The sequence below is a fragment of the Canis aureus genome, chromosome 16 (assembly GCF_053574225.1).
Source record: "Canis aureus isolate CA01 chromosome 16, VMU_Caureus_v.1.0, whole genome shotgun sequence".
NCBI lineage: Eukaryota > Metazoa > Chordata > Mammalia > Carnivora > Canidae > Canis > Canis aureus.
In genome coordinates, this window is record NC_135626.1 from 25754643 (window position 1) to 25781712 (window position 27070).

The window sequence follows — 27070 nt, forward strand, 5'->3', positions numbered from 1 at the left end:
AGCTACCACTTACATTTTGACATGACAGAAGAAGTTAATCCAAATACATTTTGTTCTTAGTTGGCCAGTCACAAGAGATTTGTCAGAGTTATCTACAATGAAAGCAATCGCCAGTACAAGTCCATCCTGGGGAACATAGGAGTTTTGCTCTGGTATGAAGAATAAGACTAATCTCTCCTTTTATTCCTTCTTGACCAAGCCTGCCTTTGTATAGGCCTAACAGCTTTAGAGAAACACAGATTATATGCTCAATATAACAGTTACTCTCTTTCATTTAATACATGGCCATCTGAATCCCCCGTACTGATCTAATTCCAATTGCTTCTGAAGTTTACCTTTTATGCCTGTGTTGGTTTTAGCCAGTGACCACTGTGTCAAAGGTCATGAACTTGTACACTTCCTCCCCATAGATTCACTATATCAGTGCTCAGTTTGTTAGGATCCTTTTAGTTTAGTTTATTTAATTTTGCCACCATTGGTTAATTCACAAAATCATAAGGCCCTTCTTTCTTCTTTCAATTGGATGGCAAAGGGTGATAAAGAAGGAGAAGGAGAAAGAATGGAATTCATCAGTTTCCTCAGCATCTTAATTATCTTAGTTTTAAGTTCTTCTATACGTATGTCTTTATGGATGTAGTTTTACTAGCTTAAAGAATCTAATTGAAACCAGATCCTTAAATCTCTGTGGATCAAGGAGCAGTAATAAGCCCAGAGCATCTTATCCCTACAATCCAGAAACATGTCTATGTGCTTGTACTTGATGCACGTGTAATCAGTTGACTCTCCCAGCTTCTTTTTCTACCTAAGACTTTAGCAGGACCTAAAATGGTGATGAAGGAGGATATTTATTCCCATTTGAAATGGGTATAACCAAGGAAGGGAAGGTGGGAGCTTAATTATTAGTCATTGTTAGAAGAATTTATTTCCTTTACATGTGGTATTATGGAGGCTACTAGCCACCTATATTCAGCTACAGAATATATCATTCCACCTTTGTTGATTAAGGTTCACTTTTTTCTCTATCACATGCTAATTCTGATTTGATACTTGTTATACATTCAAAAATACAGCATGGTTTCTAAAATGCCTGCTGATCACAAATAGTGTCTATTGTATAGATTTTGACATTCTTTTTTATTTATTTATTTATTTTTAATTTTTATTTTTTTTAGATTTTGACATTCTTGCTGTTGGGTTCAAATCCTCCCTGTAGACAGTCCAGGAAATATCTATCCTGTTTCCAGATAATTCCAGCTTGTCAGAAAAAAAGACTGACAATATTTAAAGCATTTAAATTATATTAACACATCATCTTTTTGTGCATAGTTGGAGAACATGCTCAGATATTTTTTTAAAATGTCTTAACCTTGGGCAGCCCCGGTGACCCAGCAGTTTAGTGCCACCTTTGGCCCGGGCCTGATCCTGGAGACCCAGGATCGAGTCCCGCGTTGGGGTCCCTGCATGGAGCCTCTGCCTGTGTCTCTGCCTCTCTCTCTCTCTCTCTCTCTCTCTCTCTTTCTGCCTCTCATGAACAAATAAAATCTAAAAATAAATAAATAAAGTCTTAACCTTTTGTATGTATACCTTTCTCAAGTGGATTTTATGCTTGCTTACTTCTTAAACACACTTTGATCTAGGACAGGGCCTCTCTATAACAGACATGCATGCAGTTCTCAGTTGAATCGTGTTGAATGACTCATTGTGATAAGCATACACTATTGTACTGACACGTAGATCTTAAATGTTGAGGGTTTCTTTTAATGTTGTATCCTTCCCCAGATGCAAAATAGCTTCAGTGCTCATGTGTATTTCCTGTAACTTTTCTTTGTCTTTCTGCCATCAAGACTGATAACCTTCTCTCTTAGAGAAAGAGAACCAGACAGAAATCTTTTATTGACTATGTAATATGTGCCAGATGCACATAGCTTTATGTTGGACCTTCAGCCCCGACAGCGACCCCGTGAGATAGCTGTCCTGTATCCACCTTACATAGGAGGGGATTGAGGCTCAGAGAGACAAAGTTGTTTTCTTCTATCAGTGTACTACCTGCCTCGATCATTCCTTTCCTTTTTAATTTGTTGCTTCCAGTTCTCACAGCCAGAAGTCTGGATAACTAGATCATGCCTATGATAAAATATGCTCTGGCATGTCCTTCTGATGTGAGCCTCTGGGTAGAGAATGATGAGAATGAGGAGAAGGGTTCCAGGTCGGACATTCCTGAGGCGTTTTACCTGGGTAGGCTCCTGCTCTTTATGTAAGTTACAGTTACTCTACAGCTAAGCTAATGTCATACTGTTAGTCAGGCTGAGTAAGTTTTTCTCCTTAGGGATAGAGGAATTACCTGAATGAGCCCTCACAGACTGTTCTACAAGGGTACATGTTCTATAACCTAAACTTGGAAAGGTTAGGCCATCAGTTATTAGTGTCTTGGTGTCATAGACCGCTCTGAGAAGCTAGTGAAATTGATAGGAGTCCCCTCCAGGAAAATATATACAGACACTCACACTAATGTCACACCTGCTGTCAGGGATATCAAGACCCCCTGAAATGCATCCCTAGACCCCAGATTAAGGTCATTCATTTGGCCTCTTTGGGTAGGTGCTAGTCACTACTGCTGTTGTACCTGAAATGATCACTGAGGACAGAGCAACTGTAGGGAGTGTGGGAGATTGGAAACAGAAAAGGCTTTAGCTTGGAGGTGGGGGGTGGGTGAAGGATTCATATTTGCCCTTGAATAAGGTGAGATGAACAAGGAGACCACAGAGATAGTCCCATCTGCTGGGGAGAACCTCATGTGCTGGAGGTCACATGCCTGAGAGAAGGGCCAAAGCTGAGCAAGAAGAGATCAGACAAAGGTCCTGGAGAGTTCTGCCCATGTGTCAGGTTAGAGCACACTGGCCTCAACTCAGAACCATTCTTGCTACTCTGAGGAGAGATTTCCAGAATAAGAAACCCGTACTTGGGAAGCAGGAGTTGCTTTGCTATTCATATTTTCTAAAGTGTTTGCTTTTGCTGTCTCCTCAGTTTTATGTAAAATCTGCACTAAGGTCGACATAGAAAGAGAGTTTTGCCAACCAGTCCTTGAGCCTTTATAAAGGGAAGACCAGCTTATACAGCGATGTTAGCAGCACTTTTCCTCTTACTTGGGACTGAACAACACCCCTAACCCCGGACATAAAGTGCAAAGGCTTCGCCACGGGGGTAGCCATGCCTTTCCTTCTCACCTGGAGACTCTCTTTTCAGATTTTCAATCCTGAAAAGTTTTGCACCTTGTTTTCCTAAGAATGCTTCTTCCTATACACTCATTCCTGCATGTTCTTTTTTTTTTCTTTTTTAAAGATTTTATTTATCTGTTTGACAATGAGAGAGAGAGAGAGAGAGAGAGCACAAGCAGGGGGAGCAGCAGGCAGAGGGAGAAGAAGAAGCAAAACTCCCTGCTGAGCAAGGAGCCCGATGTGGGGCTTGATCCCAGGACCTCGGGATCATGACCTGAGTCAAAGGCAGATACTTAACCTACTGAACCACCCAGACGCCCCTCATTCCTGTATGTTCTTGCTTTACACCCCAGGTCCAGTAGATACTGGCAATAGGACCTTCCTCGTTTGGCCAAGTGCGACTCCTGTGTGTAGGTCCAGTCCCCCGGCTCTTAACTGAAGCCTTGAACAGTTTCTGGAGGCCTTTCTTATTTGGCTTTGAGATTTTTAAGCCCCTTTAGTGTTGAGAAATCATGAAAGAGACTATAGACACATTGAAGTCTTTAACCAAAGAGCTGCCTTAACAGGAAACCATAATTTATAGCGTTTTTTAAAAGGATTGGAAAGTACTAATGTAGTAGGTCCAATAAGGACAGAATTCTCCAAAATCATTGGATCTTATCCTAAAGAATGAGAGGTGTCACCTTTGAAGTCACAGATCTATTTTCTGTGTCTAAATACAGTAACTTTTCTTTTAGGCAGCCCAGCCGTAGTGGGCTGACCACACTCTTGTGCTTCTAAAGCTTCTCCATTATAGTACATCGCATACCAGAGGAGGGATGCATAGGGTTCGGTTTACCTAGACCCTAGTTCTGGAGCCACAGCCTTGTCTGTTACCAAAAAGGTTTTTTTGGAGCTAGGATTCTATCTTCAAATTAGTGTTGATATTATATTCTCTTCCACAATGCATATGTTTCAATATATAAATTATTTGCCAAATTACTGAACTTTTTTTGTTAAAATTTCCAAGTAAATAAGCCTTCCCCAGCCCACCACTACATGCCCCAGAAATAGGGCAATAACACAAGCATTGGTAGGGTTGTTTGTTTGTTTGTTTGTTTTTATATCATTATTATTGCTTTCTTTTGTTCCTGTTTTACAGATAAGAAACAGGTTTTTTAAGTGTGGGCACTTGCTCAAGTTTATTTTTTATTTTTTATTTTTATTTTATTTATTTATTCATGAGAGACAGAGAGAGAAAGGGAGAGAGGCAGAGACACAGGCAGAGGGAGAAGCAGGCTCCATGCAGGGAGCCCGACATGGGACTCAATCCCAGGGCTCCAGGATCATGCCCTGGGCTGAAGGCAGTGCTTAACCGCTGAGCCACCCCAGCTGCCCTGCTCAAGCTTATAAACTATGAAGTGGCAAAGGTATTTTTAAGCCATGTGTTGTTGAGCTTCAAATCTATAATACAGAATCAAGCTGGGCATTGAGGAATCCTTCAAGCGACACCTGGGTTGCTCAGTGGTTGGGCGTCTCCCTTTGGCTCAGGTTGTGATCCCTGGGTCCTGGGATCGAGTCCCACATCAGGTTCCCTGCAAGGAGCCTGCTTCTCCCTCTACCTATGTCTCTGCCTCCCTCTGTGTGTCTCTCATCAATAAAAATAAATAAATAAATAAATAAATAAATAAATAAATAAATAAATAAAATAAAAAGAATCCTATATTCAGAAGAAATAAGAAAATAGGTTTGAAAATATTCCACCAAGTTAGTAATTATGACTTATTCATGTGCAGTGCACTTAGTTTCCCAGATAGCTGGGAAACAATTAATTTGGGATAAGCATGTATGTTTTATGTAAGTATAGATACTGGTGGTAATGTTTCATCACCAGATACATTTTGGCAAACAAGAGTGGGGGGCTCATTTCTCTCAAAATCAGTATCCAGCAGATCCTAGATACTGAGTTGAATGAAGGGAGTGTTTGTCTTTTATGGACAAAGAAACAGAGTCTCAAGTTGAAATCTTCCTTGTATTTATGGCAGTTTGGCAGGCCTTGAGTATAACCAATCCATGGCCTGTGTATTAGTTCTGCCCTGAAAACCTTATTGCTTGTAAAGAAGATCTTTAAAAGCCTTAAGTGCCTGAGCTTCATCCCAAGGATCCAGAACCAATTCTCTCTTTCTTAGAAGGAAAAAGAACTAAAATGGTGGGAAATTCTTTGCAAGTCCTATTTTATTCTTAGATGTCCTCTCTCTTCTCCATGGCTGCTTCCTTTTTTCTTTTTTTTTCTTTTTTCTTTTTCTAAAGATTCCATTTTTTTATTCATGAGAGACCCAGAGAGAGAGAAGCAGAGACACAGGCAGAGGGAACATGCAGGGAGCCCAACATGGGACTCAACCCCAGGACCCCAGGATCATGCCCTGGGCCAAAGGCAGGTGCTAAACCGCTGAGCCTCCCAGGGATCCCCTCCATGGCTGCTTTATTGGCACCTTCAGCCCTTGTGATTATGCATATTGGAAATAATAGTTATTATTATTAAAATAATTATTTTCCTTATTATTATCTCATAGTTGTATATCCATTTAGCAGACAACAGCAGCTAGCTCAAACTACTATGGTAAGATACAAAATTATGTTGCCTGCATCAGTTGGGAATTTCATGGAATTTGCTTCTATTTGACTATATTTCCAGATGGAACCATGTGCCTAAGTGTTTGTTTTAGGCCTCCAAGAAGTCATTCCTTTGCAATGATCTGTAGCCAGACTGCTGTCCCCTGGGACTAACCTGTGTGACTAATTTGAGTTGGAGTGCGATAAACTTTGTCACCACTTACGAAGAGGCTAAAAATACTTTCTTCTGGGTGTGTTTTTTCCCCCTCCATATTATCTAACAACACTCTTTGAGGGATAACTGAAAGGAGGTGGTGAAGATTAGAACTGGTTGGGAAAGTTCTGAATGTCCAAGCTTCATTTCGGAAGCTTCACACCTTAGAGCCCCAGGGAAGAGTTCTGACCCCAGGCTTTTACAGATTTTGTTGTAAAATGTGAGCCGCCTAGAACACTTTGTTGCTAATGGCTTTAGCAGAAGTGATTTTACAACTAAAGATGGCCATCAACCAGGCTTGTTTTAGTTCATTGTCCATATCTAAAAAATGATTGTTAATGTGACTTATTGCACCAGTAAAAAATTTCTAAGAATTGTTTCTTTTTAGGTTGCAGTTTTGTAATCAAAAAAGTAAATGGAGGGCTTCCCTACAAGGTGAAGTAGACAGACATGATTTGAAGATGAAGCATATGGTAGTTCCCCCTTATCTGGAGGGATATGTTCCAAGATCTCCAGTGAATGCCTAAAACCATGGATCATACTGAACCCTATAAGGGGTTCAGCCAACAACCGTGATTTGCTCTATACCTACATACCAATGATAAAGTGTAATTTATAAATGAGGTACAGTAAGAGATTAATAAGAACTAACAATAAGAATGATTATAACAATACACTGTAATCAAAGTTACATGAATGTGGTCTCTCTCACACACAAAACATCTTACTGTGTTGTATTCACTCTTCTTTTTCTCATGATGATGTGAGATGATAAAATGCCGTGTGATGAGATGAAGTGAGATGAATGACGTAGGCATGTGGCATAGAGTTAGGCTGGGGTCAGAAGGTGGATCGAGTGCTTTCCAGCCGTGGCTGAGAGTGGATTACAGAAACCAAGACTGGAAAGGGATTCTTGGCTTACCCTGTCCTGGACTCACTGAGAGACCTTGGGCAAGTCATAACCTTCCTGTCTTATGTTTCTTTAACTTTAAAATCAAAGGATTGGATCAGCTTTTTGATTTTGAGACCTCCCTCTTAAACCTTCCTCCCCAACAGCAGAGCCTTTTTTCTAGTGAAATTCTATGCAGGACCCCAGTATGTAAAACAGATACAAGTGGCGATGTTTTGTTAGTGGAGGGTTCAGGGAAAATCCTTCTCTGGCCTCAGCTCTGACCCCCGAGGCATTTCTACTTTATTTGATCTTTCTTTAAGAGCTCTTCCAGCTGTGGCATTCTATAATTCTAATTAATGTGAATTGAGCATTATTAATATCAGTGGGTCTGGTTTTTTTTTCCCTCCTCAGTACCCAAAGCAGGGGAAAAAATGGTCTTAAATTTCAGCATGATTTAAGTTAGTAGAAGATATAATTCATTGATATTAAAGATGAATACAAGTCTAAACATATGACTCTTACAAGTTATGGAAATTCACAATAGAAGGCCTCTTCCTTTGTCCCGGAATGCTTGGAGCAAGAATGCAGAGGAGCAGTAAGTGTGATAAACCTTCAACCAGTAGACCTCATTTGTATGTATTTCCCATGGAGTGCTAGTGTACAGCTCCTTTTTTTTTCTTCCTCTCCTTTCCAAGTCCCAGATGCCTGCATGGTTCAGAATTTGGGCCCCAGAAGGGCTTTCCCTGGTTCCCTATGTCTCTCTAACCAGAGCCACATCTGAAACACTCTGATTTCTACCTGTCATCTCCACCAAGACCTTACAGATTCAATACCAAACTGTTGTATAGGATTAAACTCTGAGCCTTCCAGGAAAAACTTCAGAAAGGGTTCCTCTGCTGTTGTTAATTGCAAAATAAACAGATCTCCCTCCCAGGGAGCAGAGTTTCCTTCTCCTTTGGTGGGCTTCCCCCTAGCAATGCAGAAGCTGCTGCAACCAGATTTACACGGACAATTCCAGACCAGTTTAGAGCCCCCACCTTCCCTTCCCTTTCTGTAGCATTTTGCCAACCCGTGTACCAATAGCTAATCATGCTGGCCTCTTCTGAGCTTGGTCTTCCCAGGGAGCAGTTTTTCCACCAACTGTTAGATCTGTAGCTCTGAGTCAGGATTTCTCCCCCCAAATAATAATAGCAAATACTGTTTAGCATTTTCTATCAGCCAAGCACTGTCCTAAGCACTTTAAGTGTGTTAACTCATGGGGGCTCTTTGAGAATGGTCAGACTGAGGCCCAAGTAGCAAGATAGGTGCAGAGTTTCCAGAATCCTTGGCCAGTTACAGCCAAATGACTTGTAGACAGGCAGGCTGGGCAGATCCCAAATGAGTGCCCTTCGGTGAAAATGTACAATTTTGAGAACCTGGATTTTTTTTTTTTAAACAAATGAGCCACTTGAGTTGCTTATGTATGAAATGATTGCTTGGCAGGTGAAGTTATTATTCTGTTATGTTAAAAATTATTAACAAGGGCTTAATTTCATTCCAAACAGATTGTGTCAAGGCGACTGGGCGCTGCAGAAATACAGTGAAATATGAGATTCTTGAGCCTTTTTAGTAGAGGCTGAGCTAGAGACCCCAGTTAGTGCTACCCTTTCTAAACAGCCACGGCCATGAAACTTTCTTGACCTTTTCACCTTTAAACTTTGTTTGAACTTGGAAAGAAGACTTTTGAATTATATAAAAAAAAAAAAAAAAAAAAAAAGAGAAGAAGAAGAAAAGAAAAAAAAAGAGGAGGAAGAAAGACAGGAGAAAAACGGTCAGGGGAGGCTGCGGAAGAGCTGTGGAGTCTGGGGGAGAGGGAGGGACTGATTATATGTTAGCCTAACAGCAATACTAGGAAAATAACCCTCCTCTTGTGTATGAGTTTCTGCTACTGGGAGCCACGGGGTAATCAGCTCACATGACATACCCAGAGGCTAATGCTAGCCTGTGCTGTTTTTGAACATATTCAAACAAAGGCTGATTATCCAAACAAGAATTTGGACTGCAGCAGTCGGACCAGTTAAATTATAGTTAGTAAAACTTGGCGCCTTATGAGCTTGGAATGTTACAATTGCAGCTGGATCTTCGTTTGTCGGGCAGCCTCATGAACAATAAAACCAGAGATTTGTATCTCCCCAGGACTCAGCTTAACTCCTTACACACAAAGAGAAAAGTGCCAACTCTCATGGCTTGGACTTGTGGCCAGTTATGTCTCCCATCCCGCCAGAGTTAATAGGCAGTGGCACTTTTGTGGTGTTCTGTAGGGAAGTGGTGAAGTGATGAAGGCACATTGCTCATTTTCTTAGATTTTATATTGAAGAGACAATAATTGTGATCTGTTTATTCCTTTAACCAACATCTATTAAGTGCTACTGTGGACAAAGACCTCTGCTAGATACTCTGTTTATACAGGCACTTCTCATTCCGTTTCACTTTGCTTTATTGCACTTTGCAGATACTGCGTTTTTTGTTTTTTGTTTTATTTATGGTTTTTTGTTTTTTGTTTTATTTACAAATTGAAAGTTTGTGGCAACCCTGCATCGAACAAGTCGGTTGGTGCCATTTTCCAACATCATTTGCTCACTTTGTGTCTGTGTCATATTTTGGTAATTATCACAGTATTTCAAGTTTTCATTATTATTACATTAGTTATGGTGATCTGTGATTGGTGACCAGGACTTGCTGAAAGTTCCGATGATGGTTAGCATTTTTTAGCAATAAAGTATTTTTAAACTAAGATATGTACAGTGGTTTCTTTTTATTTTTCTTTTTTTAAGATTTATTTATTCATGAGACACAGAGAGAGAGAGAGAGAGAGAGAGAGAGGCAGAGACACAGGCAGAGGAAGAAGCAGGCTCCATGCAGGGAGCCTGATGTGGGACTCAATCCCCGGTCCCCAGGACCACACCCTGGGCCGAAGGCAGTTTAAACCACTGAGCCACTGAAGCCGCTGTCCGGTTTCTTTTTCTTTCTTTCTTTCTTTCTTTCTTTCTTTCTTTCTTTCTTTCTTTCTTTCTTTCTTTCTTCTTTCTTTCTTTTTTTTTTTTTTTTTATAAAATGCTAATGCATACTTAATCGGCTACAGTGTAGTGTAAACACCTCTTTTAAATGCACTGAGAAACCAAAAAAAAAAGTCATTTGACTCCCTTCATTGTGGTCTGGAACCAAACCTGTGATATCTCCAAGGTATGTTTGTGTATAGAAGGCTATCATAGATAGCATGAAACAGTCAGTTGTCAGAAGGTCACAAAGTATTATGAGTAATTTAGCTGGGGGTGAGGGGTGGAAAATGAAGCTTTTTGAAGAAGGTATCATTTGAAGTAACTTTGAGGGAAGGTAGGCTTGAATCTTTAAAGGTGATCCTCAAGGTGATTTTATGCAGAGCAACGGCACAAACAAAGGAGTCAAGGCAGGAGAGTTGGAGAGTAGATGTGAGAAGTCTGAAGGGGTAGATTGGGACTAACAGTAGACTGACGATGCCAGGGCTAAGAGGGTGGCCTTTATTTGGCACCTCAAAAAGCCAATAAAAGTTATGTTTCATTTTTACACAGCTGTCTCTACTGATAAGTTAACGTATAGTGAAAGTCTACCATCTGTCGGGACAGTGAGTCCTCATAATAATTCTCCTCAAGCCTGAGATTCAGAGAAACCCCAGAACTTTCCCAAGATCATACAGTCCATAAATGGCAGAGTCAGGATTCAAACCTAGGCTGAGTATAGACAACTGCCTCTCATCCCCACTGCCCAGCACTTACCCACTTTTCTGTTCTACTCTCTATGCCATTTTAATTTGCCAAATCTATGATCAGAATGCCAAATGGATTGGCATATTTATATATGGAATCAAGAAGCTTAATTCTAATGAATTATCACTGCCCTTGACTTGGATGGCTAGAGTGAAGCCAATTACTGGACATGGATGATCAGAGATCAGTTATACACTTAAAATGAACACTTTGAGTTGGTGGAAGTATATGAACTGTAATAAGTTCGTATGAACAAGAGTCTTTCTTCTTGACAAGTTCTTTCAAACAAGATAATCTGCTCTCCTAGTTACTTCTGATGGTGATTTTACAGTAGTGCAGAACTGACTTGGGCAGTTAAGGTCTTGTGCATTTATGACGTTGCCTTTTCTGAGAAACGCATTTGACACTATTAGAATATGGTTCCACACTTCCTGGTTTCCATAGGGCATCTTCACCATCTTCTTATCCTCCGCTGACCCTGCCACTGTCTTGTTTTCTTTCCTGTCCTCTTTGATATACTCTGTTATTGTAAGCCAGGCTTGTGGCTTCTGGGAGGGGTGATTGGCAGGGTCAGTCAGACATAAGCACTGGAACGTGTGTCCCAGAGGTGGAAGCCAGATTTCCTCCCAGGGCCCTGAGGCCAGCTCCGGTGATGGCTGCATGGCTAGAAATAGCAAAAATCGAAATGGATATTGCAGATCGTCCAGGCAAACAAATAAGAAATCCAAATGCTTGGATGCTTCAGATTTTTAAATTTATTAGTGGATATTTTTAACAATAAAAGCAATATAGCATATTTCTGTGGCATTTTTTCCTATGTATGGCAGATAGGTTGGGTCTACACTTCTTATGGGAAGATCAGGTACTGCTTTCTTGAGCTTCTTTTTGAAAAGCAAAAGCAAGAGTGAATAAAATAGCAGGTTACCATATTATAGGGAGGAATTAACTGACACCAACAATCCTTCTTGAGCTTGGCTTACAACAAATTCCCTCATCAGACATACCAGCTTGAACAGCATCACCATGAAGGACAGTTATGTGCTCAAGAAGAAAGCCATACAAATTAGGGCAGGGAAGGGGGTCATTTGTTTGCTTTGTTTTGTTTTTTAATTCACCGTGCCAGGCTCCTAACAGATAGCTCTGACACCTTGGAGAAAACTGTTGAAATTCCAGAGACAAGCTTTCTATGACTTAGGATGCTTTTAGTCATGACAGTAGCCTAATGATGAGCAATTCTTCCTTTCTAATGTTAATTATTTGCATTTTATCCGTGGCTCTGAAATTAATATAATAAGGGAACTTCATTTACTTTGGGTGATCATGTTTCAACGTGTTAATCTTTTAGGAGTAACAGAGGATAACTTGCTACTGTTAAGATCTAGATCATGCTAAAAGTATTAAACTTGGCTTTTGGAGATTAGGTTTTCCCTACTTAAAATTAAGGACTTAAAGATTTTAATCAAGATAATCTTAAAATGTCTTAAGGTGCAACTTATTCTGGAGGTGGTACCACTTGGCATAGTAAAGACCAAAGGAGAAATTGTGAGTTAATGTTTACTCTTTCATTACTATTTTAATCAAATGGCTTTACAACTTGACCTTTTAAATGTGAATATATTTTTTTAAAAGAACACTCAGGTATGTGAAACCATAGCTGTTGTGTTGGAAGTTTACAGGACTAAAAGTCTTACATTTGAGTATTAAATATGTATAAGATAATACTATGTTGATGGGGGGTTGTTACATTGTCCTGCTGACCAGTACTTTAGAGTAGGAAGCATGCCAACACCTTTGAGTGCCTGGGAAGTGTAACCATGCCATCTCAAAAATAATAATAATAATAATAATAATAATAATAATAATAATAATAATAATTTAAAAATAATAGTCATAAAAAATAAAATAATAGTCATAGCAGAAGCTACCATTTATTGAATATGGACTCCATGATTGTCACTTTATATACATAATTTCCTATCCTCAAAAATAATATTTTTATTTCACAAGTAAGAGAACTGACCTAAGAGAAGATAGCTGATAAGGACAGGGTTTGGACCTGGGTTTCTCCAACTCCAAAGTCCTTATTTTTCCTACTCTACCATGATATTAAAAAGTAATGAGTTGTAGCTGATGCTCATTAAAACTTAGCACACATACCCTAAGAAGTCTGAACCAACCTTATCTTATTGAGCAGACCAAATTTATTTACCCGCAGCAGGGAGCCGTAAGACTAAAGGGCTCATTTCTTTTCAACTAGCCTTAAACACACTGAAGTATATCTTAACTAAAACCTTCCCCCAAAAGAAGCAATCTAAAGAGGTAGAATGTTGTTTTTGATTTTGATGAATTCAAGGGCAAAAATAGGTTAGACATTTGATTAGTTTTCAAAATGCCACTCTTACTTGGGTATTTTCCTTCGGGCATGAGAGAATTCTTGCTATGAGAAACCGTCTGCTCTCTCCCCTCCCCTCTCACTCCCCATCTCTCACCCTTTAAAAGAATCCACCCCCAAATTACAATACAATGAGTCTTGCTTTGAGGGACCCTCCATACAGTAGACATGCTGAAGCAGTAGATTTGACATTCCAGGTTGGTCTGTCTGAAAAAGTGATTCCAAAAGCCAGTGAAGAATCTGTTATCATTACTGATTTATAGGAGCAAGTGGCAAAGCTAGCGAATCAGTGTGTGTGTGTGTGTGTGTGTGTGTGTGTGTGTGTGAAGAGCCAGCACCCAAATCCCCCCTTTGGCTCTGTTGTTCCCTACTTGTCATCTCGTGCCACAATTTAGAACACACACAACAACTCAGCCATCTCTTTATGCTAATAATGGAAGAGAAGAGAAAGTAAATAGGCCTGCTTTTTGCAAAAAGGTCTATCCCACTTTCTCTGAGCCGAAGTTGAGTACAAGGAATAGTGTTGATCGTAGTCCTCTAAGATTATTGTCTCTCTCACTGCATTCACAAACTAATCCCAATTTCTTCCAACAGACTCATGAGAAATTCACTTATAATCTCATATAATGGGTGCATACTGTTCCGTCATTTGATATGTCAAGATTTGTTTTGTCAGTTTTTTGGAAGGTCGTGTCTTTAAAAGACACAGAAGTAAGTTTTCAATAGGTTAAAAAAAAACAGCAACAACCAATAAGGAAAGTCCATTCAGTCTATGGAAATATTACAAGCAAAGACATGAGTTGGAAACAGGGTGACTAGAAGTTGGCAAAAATATATGTCATAAAAGAATAACGGGCGCCTGCGTGGCTCAGGCGGTCGAGCCTCTGTCTTCAGCTCAGTTTATAACCCCAAGGTCCTGGGATTGAGCTCCACATCAGGCTCCCTGCTCAGCAGAGAGTCTGCTTCTCCCTCTCCCTCTGCCTGTCACACTGCCTGCTTATGCTCTTTCTCTGTCAAATAAATAAATAAATAAATAAATAAATAAATAAATAAATAAATAAATAAATTCTTTAAAAAAAGAATAACAATAGGTAAAATTCAGAGGGTATTCTTACTCTTTAGGCAATATTTAAGCAAATTATTGATCTGTATACAAGTGTTTCTTTTAAAGGTGGAAGAGTTGTCAATCTACTGTCAATCAGTTTTTCTCTCTGGTAGAAAATTTGTATGTACAAATCAAAGTTATAGAAAGTACTTCTTGGCCTGCTGTTCAGTGGTTTCAGATGGTAGGCTTTAACGTAACAATATGAGATGTTGGACTGTCATAAAAAAGCAATTCCTAAATTTAGTACTTCTTTTTAATGGTAGTGAGGTCTCATTGAAAGAAGAAGCAACAAGAGATTATTAGGTACCACTTACTGCCTAGTACAAAGTCATGAGTGTTATGGAGCTGATGGGGCAGGTCGTTAGGGCCTAGAGACTTGATATAATGTTAAACCTGGAAGGCCTTCTCCTCCGACCTGTGAAAAAAAACGTGAAGTTCTGAGGGTTCAGGTGAGCTACCCAAGGTTGCACAGTGCCAGAGAGAGCTGATATTTAGATTACCGGCCTTCTCACACCCATAGTTCACCTGACCAGGGATTCTTACCCTGTTGTGGGAGAGCCCTCTACCTAACATGACCCCAGACTTGAATCTAAGGTGGCCTTCTGGAGATGGTTGAGTCAGAATAGGTTAAAAGAGATTGAAATTAGTCCCTGAGTCTCTCCCTCCACTTCCAAAACTATTCAAAAGATATTCTAGGAGCCCCCAGTGGTCAAAGGATAGGCTAGAGGTAACATATCCAGTAACACATGGGCCTGGCTTACCTGGCATGGCCTCATTCATTGGAGCCTGTGTACCTGAATTATACCAATTGTTTCAGGTCAGCTCTCTTAGTTCGTAAGAGAATTTCCTTTTCCTCTTTGAAATGCAAGTCATGCTTTCATTTTAATATAATATCAACCATTCAGCCTTGACATGATTTAAAATGAATGCGGCCAGTTTTGCTTTTGAGTGTATGTGTGTAGAATAACCTAACTGACAAGCAGTCATGAAGTTCTCTGTGAGCCTGATGTTATCCCATCATTTGGAGACCCATTTTGGTTAATTTGTTTTTTCATTGAGTTCCTGGTGGGAAAAATGCATTACTTGGGTACTGAAATTAACTTGATTGAAATATCTTAGACTTTGTCATTTTCCAGTGGCTCAAAAGGTTATTTCCCAAGTGTTTAATTTTTTAAGTACAGTGTATATTAATTTAACTGCTACTTTCTGACATTCGTCATTCCATGAGAAATTATCACAACTGCATGCATTGAACAGATTTTTATTTACATTCCAGATTCTCATTCAATGTAGAGGTATTTAACTTTGAAGATATCACACAGATTTGATAAAGATGAGGTTCTTAAAAACTTGCACCATTTATTGATTTGCTAAATATAATTTTCACATTTTCTTTATGGTAGTCTATAATATATCTTTCAGAAGGAAACACTTAAAGACTAATGCAATCTACAGGAACTGTTCAATCAGAAATAATGAGTGGAGAGGTCACTTGTCAAGAACATATTGTTTGAAATACTTACATTTAAGGGTTTCCAGTCTTTGAGGTAAAAAGTTCTGCCATGAAAAAATATCAATTGCATTGGGCTTCTGAATTCTGTACAACATGTCACAATTTTTGCTCCTGGGCTAAAGATAGAAAGTAAAATAAAATGTTCTTTGTCCATTTAGTTATCCTTGACTCCATGAAATTCTCCAAAGTAATTACTGGTGACCACAATACCACCTACTAGCAAGAGCAGCATTGACCCTGTGCCAGCTGCCTTATTGCTGACCACAGATGCTCTTGACTAGAGCAGATGTTTCTTCTTTTGCCTTGCCAGTAAAATTTTATTGAACAGTTTTTGCAAATATAGAGCCGTATACTCTGCCTGACGAGTGGCCAGAGATCTTAGCCACCTTGGGTAATAAGGTTAGATTTCTTCTCTCTACCACGAGGCCCCCACTTCTGGGTTCCATGTATCTTACCTCCCAGGCCTTAGGACTTGTAAACTCTGGCAGTCCCCTTAAGTTTGCTTCCCTACCCACCCATAATTTAAAATAATAATAATAATGTTGGAAGAGCAACCACACTTGTGGTTGCAACTTGCTGCTTTAAAAGGCTGTCACATTGGAACTTTGCTCCTACCAGTTGCGGGTTTGCAAAAAGGAGTTAGGGTACTTTGTTGGGATATTTTGTTAGGATGCTTTTCTGAAATTTTCCACATCTCTTTGGTTTGGATGTTGGCTTGGAAATCTCTTTTGAATTAGCTTCTTTTGGAGAGCTTTTTGCCTTTCTGAGCACTTCTTGAATCCTTCCCCATGAATACAGCCAAGGGAACTTCTTCTGATCCCATCTCTTCATACCTATCATGGATGGTGCCTATTTGAGCCCAAAAACTGAAGCACTTCAGGCCTGGTTTTGCTTTTGAGTTGGATTGGATGATTTAATACAATTTTTCTCTATGTTGTACAGAAGTAAAGGAATAGATTTTCTTTTTTTTTCGAAAGATTTTATCCATTTAGTCATGAGAGACACAGAAAGATAGAGAGGCAGAGACACAGGCAGAAGGAAAAGCAGGCCCCTTGCAAGGAGCCCGATGCGGGGCGTGATCCCAGATCCTGGGATCAGGACATGAGCCGAAGGCAGATGCTCAACTGCTGAGACATCCAGGCATCCCAGGAATAGATTTTCAAGTTATGGCTGATACTACTGTTCTGTTTTGTTTGTTTGTTGTTGTTTTTTTAATGGAAATTTAAAGAACCACTCCATTCAATGATTGCAGCCTATCCCACCAGGACCTTCCAAAGAAATCAACAAAGATAATGGCATGAATTCCCACAGAGCCTTGGGCCTAGGGAGAACAGGTAAGATAGAAAATCAGAGGGCAAAGGCCATATGGTGAGAATTCTCCCACTTTGTGTGTCCTCAGCAGGGAAGAAGTAGCAGTGACCTGAGTCCCTCAGCTGTCATACCAGGAGCAACACATGGAAATGTATCTAGCCAATTTTGTGGCAGATGATCAATTCTGATAGCCTGATTTTAAGGCCTTTAATGCATATGATACCAGGACTTCATTGAGTATTGTATTTAGTCCATATTAGGATACATAGGACAAGGTGAGTGATGACTTTCGATCTATAGGTCAAGAAGTTTGAGGCAGTATATTCACTTTTAATATTTCAAACCACTTGGAATAGTTTGAAGTAGTAGTATACTCTCAAATACCTGTGGCATAAAATTTCATTCTTCTCTGATCTTAAAGAGGAGAACTTGTTTAAATTCATGCATGTTCTTTTCCTATTTTTTAGGCTACTCCTGCAAAAATTCATTTTTTTAAAAGATTTTATTTATTTATTCATGAGAGACACGGCGGGGGGGTGGGGCGGTGGTGCAGAGATACAGGCAGAGGGAGAAGCAGGCTCCATGCAGGGAGCCTGACGTGGGACTCGATCCTGGGTCTCCAGGATCATACCCTGGGCTGAAGTCAGCACTAAACCACTGAGCCACCCAGGCTGCCCAAAATTCATTTTTATTTTTATTTTCATTTTCAGATTTTTATTTAAATTCTAGTTAGTGAACATACAGTGCATTGATTTCAAGAGTAGAATTTAGTGATTCATCACTTACATAGAATACCCAGTGCTCATTACAAAAAGTGCCCTCCTTAATACCCATCACCTATCTGTCCCATCCCCTGCCCACCTCCCTTCCATCAACCCTCAGTTTTTCTCTATCGTTAAGAATCTCCTATGGTTTGTTTCCCCCTCTCTCTCAAAAAATTTGTATTTAAAATAAGAACCTTGAGAGCATTATCAGTACCACTAGACTGGGTATTTGGCTCAGGACCGGGGCTTTAATTTTTTGTCTTTCTTTCTTTTTTTTTTTTTTTTTAAATGTTCCCAGGGCAGAGCACTCCTTAAACTAGGATGAGAAAAGCTAATTTTAATCCTCCAAAGGCTTATTTTCTAGCACAAAAGGTCATGAAACACCCAAGAAGTGTATTGCTGAAATCTCAAGGACATCTGAGCAGCAGAGAGGGACTCTCATATCCCAACATAGAATTGTGTCCCTGGCCAAAGAAACCGTTTGTTGTAGGAGCACTGATTAATACAAAAGCTACCGAATGACAAGCCTTTCCCTTAACATAAGAGAAAACTCTCTCATGTTGCTTCAGTTGTCTCAGAAGACAATTCTTTAAGAGGTGGCTTTAAAATAGTGGTAAAAGGAGTTATTTTCAGGGGTATTTCGCTATTCTCTGCCTGATATTTTTGTAATTACCACTCCTTAATCTGTGATCTATTGAAAGTGAGACAGACTTGCTATATCTAGCCAATAGACCCACAGAAGACAACAATGTCATGACCCAACTTTTTAAAGCTTTCTTTTCAGCTGATTTCTTAGGGTGCTCAAATGTCACCTGCCCCAAATATTAAGGATCAGAAATCAAGTTGAATCAGTGATTTGAAGAGGATCCAAAAACAAAGTACTAAATAATAGCAACCATTGTAGAACTAGAGGTTACGGAAGGCCTTATTTTTCTATATGAAAGGTCTTTTCTGTGTGTTTGGGGTGTTTTAGAAAGTTCATACCCTGGGCCCAGTGGAGAGCTTTGCCTCATGGTCGTCTGAATGTAGTAAGATGACTTCAGTGTCCCTAGTTCATTTCTCCTTCTCGGCACATATATGAAGTAAAAAAATTACCAAAAAAAAAAATTACCAAAAGCAGAGGAGGGAAGAAAACCCAACTTAAAATACAAGTTTTGATAACTTTAAAGTTGAGAAGGAGATGTGTGAACAGCTGCTCCTTCCCATAGTATAAATTCTGATGCATTTTGGAAATAGGGCCCGCTAAGCCATTGGGAGAATTCTCAATATATCGTGTAAGTTTTGATGGGAAGGGGGCTGAGAAGAAGGCTTGTTTTTCATAAAAATTGCTTCAGAAACCAAGGTTATAACCAAGCGCCACTGTGTGCTGTATCAGGCCATAATAGCCAGTGAGTCATGAAGGCATTAGTGAAGCACTGGAGACACCATACGAAACACTGAGTTAATGTTTGAGATAAGGAAGATAACTATCTCTGAAAAGGAACTGGAATTAAAGGGCACAAGCTCTCCTTTTCTGACAACTAAATGGAATCACTCATAGTGATGCTTCCTTTACCTACTGATGGGTGTCCTGTAGATGATGGAGCACCAGGTCAGAGAGCGAGAGACCAGGCTCCTAAGCTCACCTAATCTGTGAAACCTTGGCCAAGTTACTGCCCCTTTCAACTTCTGTTTCCTCACCTGAAAATGAGTGATGGACCACATCATCTCTGTGGGCCCTTCTGGCCTGGGGAATCTATGATATTTTGGGTTTTTTTTTTGAACATTCTCCTACATTGAATGATTTACCTGAGAAGGTTTTATCATTTGTGGCTTAGTGTTTGACTACTCAAGGATGCCAGTGCCCAATGCTCCTATTTCCTCCCAGCCAGGAATTCAGATCACCAGACACCCTCATCCTTTGCCCCTGCCTCTAAAGACTCTTAACTCGAAAGGTCACTTCATTTCCTGTAAGTCTGTGATTCAGCCTTATATCATTGAAGCTGGGTACTACTTGCCCAGCTGGAAGGTGAGCCGAGGAGGCCTCAGCCCCTGCAGACTGTCAGGAACCTGGCTGTTCAGGGGGTTGTTGGCCTAGTGACAGGCTCCAGGAGAGTCCAGTCCCTCTGGTAACTTTGGCCTGATGCTAATAGATTTTAGATTCCTCGCTGAAAAGAAGACTGGATCCTGGTGTGTCCGAGAGTCTGCCCTTGAAACCTCTGGGTTGATGACTGATATGTTAGTCCCTTGGGACAAAGCTGTACAGTTGAGAAAAGTAGCAGAGCATCAGATCTCTGTAGGTCATCTGGCCCCTATAAAAAAGCCATAGCAAGTGGGAAAAGGCTAGACTGCTAGGTTCCCAGCTATACTGGATTATTAGACAAAGCCACCCACTCCATCTTTGTTTATAGAACTCATTTTCAGGAACAAGTGTTTTATAGTGAGGTGGAGGTTGTTAAGAAGCTATTTATAATGAAGATCTCAAATATGTGAGTCCTATATCAAGCTGGATCTAAAGGAACTTTGCATGGGTGGCAGTTTAGGAGGAAAGGATAAGGAAAAAAACTAATAAAAATAGCTGAGATCACTCAACAGTTATCAAGAAACAGATACTACAGTTTTATAACACTAAGTACTAAAAGTATATGCACTCTTAAAAGGCAATTAAAACGTATGCTCTGAAACTATAAAACATTTTCTTTTCATCTGCAACATAGAGGGCAGATTACAACGCATTAATAACGTTTTGTTTAGAGTTCAGTTTCTGATGGTTTCCAAATGTAGTCTGTGTAGATTAACCAGAAGGAGTCCAGTTCCCTTTTTTAAGAGCGCTTGTAAAGGAAAGCAATGTGGTAAGATTGTTATGAAAAGAGAGTGTATTTAGGAAATAGCACTTAGCGGGGTCTCTCTGAATGGCTGCCAGGTCAGGAAGCTGAAGTGCAAGGCTTGGCCCTCATTCAGCCGCCCCCCCAACCCCCCCAGTTCCAGCTCCTTGACCACACAGTACGTCAGGAACATGTCACAGGCCGGCCAGGAAGGCTCAGCCCCGCCCATGGGCCAGCTTGGCACGGCTGCTTTCACATAACCCAGGGCTCCAGAGGGGCCGGAGGCAGGCATTCCAGGGCCACGGGAACATGCAATTTTTTAAAATAGAAATGAAGAACTGGAAAAAAAAAAAAAAAAAAGCCTGGGAATCAAACAGTTGCTGAGTCCTTATGGAACATGGTCTCTCATGGAGAATGTCAAAGCTGAAAAGAACCTCAAAGGTTATCTCCTCCTCTGGCATCATCTGATAGATGAAGAAATGGACCCGCCTCGGCAGTGGTGCAGAGCCCATGGCCGAGTCTGTCTCTTGGCTCACAGTCAGCTGCTGTACTATTTGGGAGCCCTGTGGACACCCTCCTCCGTGGACTTTGGCTGTCCAGTGATTCATTGCTCTACCATTAGCTCTTAAGGCCTGCCCAACTGCTCTGTGTCTCAGCCTCAGTTTATCTGCAAAATGGAGATAATATCAATGTTAAGTTCCTGTAGGGTTGTTGGAAGGCCTGACTGAGTAAATATGTGTAACATGGTGCCTGGGCCTGGAGAAGGAAGGGCTCAGTGATGTTAGCTAGTATCATCTTTCATAATGGCGTACATTGACATTATCACTATCATGTACATTTTCATTATTATGACTGCTGTGGTTTCAACAGTTGCAGTGTCCTCATCACACTCTGGAATTGGAGTTTGGAGGGGACATCAGCTCCATCACTTGTAGCCTGTCATACCCAGGATGGAAGGGCAAAGTAAAGGGGATGATGAGTGATGGATACCTCTGGGCATGTGCTTCATATAGGCCCATCCTCATGTTCTACTCACCTGCAGGGCAGACGTTTAGAAGTGTTTTTGTTGTTGTTTTTGTTGGGGGGGGGGGGAGGGGAGGCTGGCTCTTCTAACTTTGTCATGTAATTTTAGTCAGAAGGGACTTTAGATATGAGTAATTATATATTCTAGTGCAGTCTCCTCTGTTTACATGTGGGAAAACTGAAGCTCAGAAAGATACAGTGATTTCTTTTTTACCCTAACTTCACAATTGACCAGAACTCTCATCCTATTTATATATAAAAGGAAAACTGGAGAAGAGCCTTAGGATAATACCCACAGGACCTAAATCCTTTGGCCTTTCTTCTACATCAGGCCCACTGCCACCTTATTTAAAACCCCAGTTGTGACCGTATATTCCTCAATCAGCATGGAGACAACCCCAAGATCCAGCCCCTTCCTTAGGTATTATTAGAAAACAGTTCCTATACATGTTAAGTGGATGTTTGTTTTCCATTCCAAACCTTGAAGAGATTTAACCCTGTTGGTCCATTACTGCCTTACTCATAGTAAGGACACTCATAGTGTCCTCTGTGAGCAGCAGAGGCCTCACATAGTACTATTCAAAAGACTTACTTTCAGATTGCTTTAAAAACTATGACAAGTGCATTTCTTCACTTAATATAAGGCTTGCTGGTTTAGAAAGTAAAATTACTTTCTTAGTTTATTCCTCAATTGTCTTTTCCTTGAGCTTTTGTCTCTCCGTTGCCCTAGTGTCAAATTGGTTTTCCTGTTTTTCTAAAATGTTTCATCAAGTATTTGGTAAGATTAGAAAATAAGTCTGGTATTAGGTTGCTGGAAAGGTCTTGCATACTTACCAACAACAGTGCTGTAACACCACTGGTGATTTTCTACCTAGAAAAATCAACCATAAATTCATCCCAGTCTTCAATTAGAATATTTTAGCTTTTCCTTTTTAAGATTTAAGATTTCTGGTATTGCCTGCTTACACTGAAACAGCCCTGTGTGTTATCCCCCTTTCTCTTTTCAGTACCTTCCTCTTTGGGCCTCTGTTTGGCTTCATTAATCTAAATTTGTTCTGAAGGCACTAGAGGAGATTTTCAAAGAGCTGTAATTGTCACAGAAAGTGCACAATGACTTATTGAAGTTTCAGATTTTGTTCTGTTCGAAGCCACCGGAGATTGGAACAGATTCTCCATCCTCATCTCTACCCCAGAGTTGGATGAAAATACCAAAGTTTTCCTTTCCTTGGTGCTTGTCAGAAATACCCTTCCCAGCTAATCACATTTCTGATTTTCCAAAGAATAAAAACAAAGCCCAAGAGGTAACTATTCATCTCAGGGTCATCTGGTAAGGTAAGAAGAGAGCTTAGATGATTGCACACAAGTTTCTTTCCCTCATAACTGCCTCCATGATATACTTTCTTTCGTTTTCCACATTTTGCTTTGCTAAATTCCTTGTTAGTTTGACAATGTCTAGAAAGCATCATGGGAAACCAGTGGTGACAACCAATGGGCAGACACTGGTGAATGTCATCAGTACCCATAAGTCTTCATACCCTTCTCTGGAACTACAATGGACACATCCTTGCACCCTGTGGTCTTGGTGTGAGTCCTGAAATTAGAAGAGATTTGGCTGTGTATGTCTATCTCAGTAGTTGGCTTAAGTGTGGTGTATGTTTTGAGTGAAGTTTTTTTCATCAGAGTACTCATTCTCTGAAATACTTTTATAAACATTTTTTGCTCAATTATGCTGTGTGTAGGGTTTAGGGAATAATGGTTTCCTGATAGAGCTCCTTATGTGGAGAACCTTACCACAGATTTGTTTTCCCTGGACTATGTTTTTGTAGTAAGCTCCTGGCAATTGTTTAGATGTTCAGTAAGTAACACCTAATAAATTACTAAGTGGATGGGGTTTGACTCTAAGGGAGTTTGAGGCATTAAAGGTTTTCTTGCCAACTCTATGCAATTTTGCTTCTAGACTCTGGGGATAGGAGATGCCACGCCATCCTTTTTCCCCTAAAAAGTGAGTCATCAAACTGAGAGATTATTTTCTGAAACTCCAAGTCACAAGTATATCATATTTATTTTCCAACTTTGATCTTTACTTTTTGCAGTTAGTAAATGATTTCTATCTCCTGCCAGCCTCTATTGGTAGTCATAGGATAAGGGAGCCAATGGATCATTGTATAGTTGAGGCTTCCTTTTTAACATGAAAGTACCATATTTCAAAGTGCCTTCAAAGTGACCCTGAGTTGGACCAGACTACATGGCGTCATCAGTCTTATATCTTCAAATCAAGAGGTAGTTTCTTTTTTGTTGATTTTTAAAAATGTAATGACTTTGCCTATGAAGTGCTGTGTAACCAAAGTTGATGTCCACTTCTTGCCTTTTAAACCATTGAGTCTTGGGGCCAAAGGGGATAAGTAGGATATACCAGTGAACGAGAGACAGAGCTACCCAAAAATAACCATTTCAGAAGGGACATAAGGATTTTAAGATTGTTTGTATCTCATGGCACAAGAAACCAAAATAAGTTACTCAGCCTCAACCTCAATGGGATGGACTGAGAAACCTGAATGGACCTTATTATTGCACATAAGTATGTCTCTGAGCCTTCCTGGGGGTAGACTCAAGTTTAAGATATTTTCTCTACCAAATGAAAAATTTGGGATTTTTTAAAAATTTAAAGTATGCTTTATACTTGTAGAGCATTTCCACCCACATTTTATCTTTTTGAAAACAAACCTGTGGGTAGGTGTTGTCATCGCCATCTTACCGATGAAGGTCAGCAAAAGAAATTCCTCTAAGATCACATTGCTGACAAAGGGCAGAACTCTGGCATTCAACCCATGTCCTCAGTCATTCCTTCAAGAATACTTTTTACCAAGTCACCTTCCTTTGAATGAAATACTTCAGTGGCCCCAGGAGAGTCTTTATCCCAAGATAACAAATATTTTGGCCATGTCAAAATATTTTCCTCCCCAAAGACTTTAACAAAGTGTTGCCACCTTCAAATAAGAGAAATCCAAATTCATTAATTTCTTGTTTAATGCTCTGGGAGAAACATGACATGGAACATAGGAGCAATCAAATAATTTAAAACATGATTCTGTTCTGTAATAAATAATAAATAAATGTAATAAATGTAATAAATAAATAAATGCTTTCTTCTTCTAATCAGTTTCCATGAACTGACCCAGCGCAGTGCCTGGCATACATAATAATAAGCTGAAGGCAGTTTATTCCCATTTTCATTTTGGTTCAAACCGACCTTTTTTGTTACCTACCACTCCTTCCTTAGGCAAACCCTTTGCTTGTGTCAGATTTAATTATTTATCATCTCTGGAGCATGCCTTCTGTCTTCCCACTTTCATATTTTTGTATACACCGTCCCCTTCCTCTGAGCAATCCTTCTGTCATCACTGTCCCTTCATATACTTCTCTTTAGCCACCTAGAATTCTGGCTCATCCTTCCTGGTTTAGATCAAATACGACTCCTCCTTCTAGCCTTTCCTGATCATTCTAGTCAGAATCTAGTCAGAGATTCAGAGAGTTCTGAATGTCCGTCCATGCCTTTAATAATCACTGTTCTCATGTGGCACTCATCATGTTTTGCCTCATGCTGCCTTTATAAACCTTGAGTATCTTTTGCTCAGACTTCAAACTCATTGTGGAAAGGAGTTATAACTTCTTGCCTCCAGATAGCCAATATAATACATAGCATGATTCCCAAGAGGTCGTGTGGTATGGTCAAAAGAACACAAATTTTAGGGGTGCCTGGGTGGTGCAGTTGGATAGGTGTCTGATTCTTGGCCTTGGTCAAGGTCGTGACCTCAGGTTCATAAGATCAGCCCCATGTTGGGCTCCACACTCAGCATGGAGTCTGCTTGGATTCTTGCTCCCTCTCCCAGTGTCCCTTCACCTACCTCTCTCTCAAATAAATAAATAAATCTTTAAAAAAAAACCCACAAATTTTAGCGGAAGGCTTATCTGGGTTTGAATGCTGGGTCTGCTATTTCCTTACTGGCTGCTGACCTTAGACAAATTACTTCACCAACTGAACCTCTGTAGAATGCAGGTAATCATGCTTTGTTCATGGTACCATTGGATGAATTAAATGAAGTAACATTTAGAGTGCCTGCACCAAATAGACACTTAATAAATGTTAGCTTCTTCCCCTTGATCACAATAAAAAATGGATTAAGTAGGATGATGCTCACTCATGCCATGATTTTCTAAACAAGGAATTTATTGGTAATAATTTTAATAGATTCATCTAATATAACAGAGACTAGTATACACTCTATGGCTTATTTGGGAAGCCAGGTGTTGCTCGATAAAAGGATCACAGAACATGAGCTAAATATTGACAACTGACTCTTCCATCCCATTCCAGCATATGGATTTGTATTTGTAATTCCCCCTAGATAAGATTTTACCATACCTCTTAATTTTATTAATCCATTCTAAACTGACAGATGTTCTGGTGAGCCTTGAGCTCTTGGGGATTCTTATTTCATTTCTGATTAAAAGATGAGTTTCCTTCTTAAACCCAAGGGTCTAAATATACACTGCGTTTCTCTCCTAAACAGCTTATTTAAATATCAGGACTAAATTTGTTATTTTATATTGGATACTAAAGGAGCTTTCTATTATCTGAGCCCCTTCTAAAATATTTCCTTCTAGTAGACAAAAGAGTGGCATTAGTGGTAGTACCTGCTACTGTGTAGTTGCTTAGTAAATAGTAGTATAATCTTTACTTTTTATTTACCTTTTTATTTTGGAAGAGACTGAGAGTAGTGAGTATAACTAATCTGTGTTGATCTCTCTTTCCAAGGGCACATAGAATTTGAGAACACTGAAATTCAGCCAGTTTATGACCTAGAGTTACAGTCAATGTTCTAGTATGGTTTGTGCTTTGTTCTTATTAGAGTCCAGCTCTGACTTTAATAGCACAGAAATTGTCAGCTCCTATCCATAGGGGTCAAGGACAACAGATCACCTGTTTAACACTGGAGAAGCTGAGGGTGCCTAAGTCTGGTCCATTCTTAGGTTACTGGCTATTCTGTGAACTGCTACTCCAGAAAGCAGGCTGGTCAGTATAAGAGTTTTAATGAAGCCATTTAAATTTTCCACTCATGGGAGCTGGTTTTCTTGTTTTTGTTTTTTCTCCCTTTCATCAGCCTACCTCCAAGAAGAGGCTCATATTCTTTCTGAGGGAACTAGCCTTAAAATGGGCAGTTGTCCATCATGACTGGCCTAGGACAATCATATTGGAGATCTCCCTAGACACCAGACACTTGCTATCACTTCTCCTGTTGGCTGATCCTCCTAGTGCTTTTAAGGGCACCTGAGGTCATCTTTTTCCCTAGAGGGTGTCCTCTGCGGCATCTTTACTGAATTCAACTATGGGTTTGCTTTCTTTCACTTTGGACTGGCAATCACTACTATCCATTGAACTGCTGCGTTAGCACGGTGCAAGTC

General features: G+C 40.0%; 1 protein-coding gene and 1 long non-coding RNA gene across 9 annotated transcripts in view; one reads left to right on the forward strand and one right to left on the reverse strand.

Moving 5' to 3' along the window:
• BCAS3 (BCAS3 microtubule associated cell migration factor) overlaps window positions 1–27070 on the forward strand; it is a 591271-nt gene that overhangs the window by 449054 nt on the left and 115147 nt on the right. The gene's annotated exons all lie outside the window — the stretch shown is intronic.
• On the reverse strand, window positions 20618–26424 carry LOC144285287 (uncharacterized). Its single transcript, XR_013353607.1, has 2 exons — window positions 26358–26424; window positions 20618–21251 (listed from the first exon to the last, which is right to left on the reverse strand). It is a non-coding gene; the product is annotated as an uncharacterized LOC144285287 (long non-coding RNA).